This window comes from Otolemur garnettii, unplaced genomic scaffold, assembly GCF_000181295.1.
Source record: "Otolemur garnettii isolate 467f Iridium unplaced genomic scaffold, OtoGar3 scaffold00198, whole genome shotgun sequence".
Taxonomy (NCBI): Eukaryota; Metazoa; Chordata; class Mammalia; order Primates; family Galagidae; genus Otolemur; species Otolemur garnettii.
This window is the reverse complement of record NW_003852593.1, coordinates 1,030,207-1,031,953: the sequence shown is the minus strand read 5'-3', so window position 1 is coordinate 1,031,953 and position 1,747 is coordinate 1,030,207.

Below are 1,747 nucleotides of genomic sequence, written 5' to 3'. Positions count from 1 at the left end.
ATTCAAACCCGCCACCTTAGGTGTACGTGGCTGGCGCCTTAGCCTGTTGAGCTATAGGCGCCGAGCCCACTCCTACAACCTTGATGAATCTGATAGACATAATGTTAAGTGAAATAAGCCAGATTAAAAAGTATGCACAGTTTGACTCCATTTATGTAAACTAAAAAACAGGCAAAAGTGATATTTGGCTGCAGAAGGTGGAGTAGAGGCTACCTTTGAGAAGGGGTGAGGTTAGGAGAGGGCTTGAGGAGGCTTCCAGAGATCTGGCTATCTACAGCCTTGATCAGAGCCAGGGTCACTAGGTGTTTATGTGATGAGGAAATGCTTCAGATTATACTTCAGGTTTATGAAAACATCCATTTGCATTCCCTCTGACCTAGTAATCCATCTTCGAGGAATCTGTCTTGAATCTATTATGAATAAATTCAGCTTCATGTACAGAAAACCCCCCAGATAACAATGGCAGAGAAAAGAGAGATATTTCTTTGCTCTTATGTAAAACAAGTGTGAAGTACACCCCACTGCTCATAGTGTCTAATAGCCAGAAGGAAGCCAGAAAGGGCCAAATGAACCCTCCTGGCTCCAAAGACCTCTCCCCTGAAGCCAGATGTAACTGCAAGGGAGGCTGCTGGTGAGTCGTGTTCCAGCTGAGCAGCCCTAGATGGAGCAAGGTTGTGTTGCTCCAGGTGGGAGAGTTTGGCTGTACGGAGCCTGCAGTCTTGACCTCAATCCCACAGACACTATTCTTGGGTTCTCAAGGTCCAAATGCACTGCCCTACCATGTCCCCTCCTGGAGCCCCCACCTCCACATGCAGGTAGTGCCAATGGGGCAAGAGGAGGCTAAAGGCTAGCCCTTGTCCCCACTGCTGTGTGTCCCTGGCTGAGGCTGTTCCTAGCTGGAGGAAGGACCCGGCCCTCCAGCCTCACCCAAGGCTTTTCTTCTGGATTTGCATCATAATCCTTGTCATCACCATTAAGTGCAAGTCACTTACCGTCTCTGAGGTTAGCATCCTGCCTTTGTCAGGTCACTGGCTCTGGTACCTGGCTTCAAACTCCCTTGGCCCATAGGTCACCTTGTCACCTTCTATTGTCCTAGGCTGCCTTCTCTACTGTGTTTCTCTGAAAATAAGACACTGTCTTATATTTATTTTTTTCTCAAGAAGACACACTAGGGCTTATTTTCAAGGGCTGTCTTCCTCTCCGCACTGAAATGCATGGCATGACTATGCAGTGTATCTAAGACCCACGACTAGGTCTTATTATCAGGGTAGGGATTATATTTAACAAATGCATGGAAATCCTGCTAGGGCTTATTTTTTTTTGGTAGGTTTTATTTTGGGGGAAACACGTAGTTCCTCCTTTCCCTAGTCCCCAGTTTAATTCCCTGGGCAAGCCTTATAGCCAGTCTCTTGCACTCATCTTTGACTATGTCTCATTCTTTCCTCATCAAACTTCCCAGCAAAACCCTAAAGCCATGCAAATCTCACTCTGCCTATTCTGCACCTGAATGTGGTTGGAGCATAGGACATAGCCTTTCTTTTTTTGTCCTTTTTTTTTTTTTTTTTTTGAGACTGAGTCTAACTTTGTTGCCCTGGGTGAGCGCCGTGGTGTAACAGTTCACAGAAACTTCAGCGCCGTGGTGTAACAGTTCACAGAAACTTCAGCGCCGTGGTGTCACAGCTCACAGCAACCTCAAACTCTTGGGCTTAAGCAATTCTCTTGCCTCAGCCTCCCAAGTAGCTGGGAC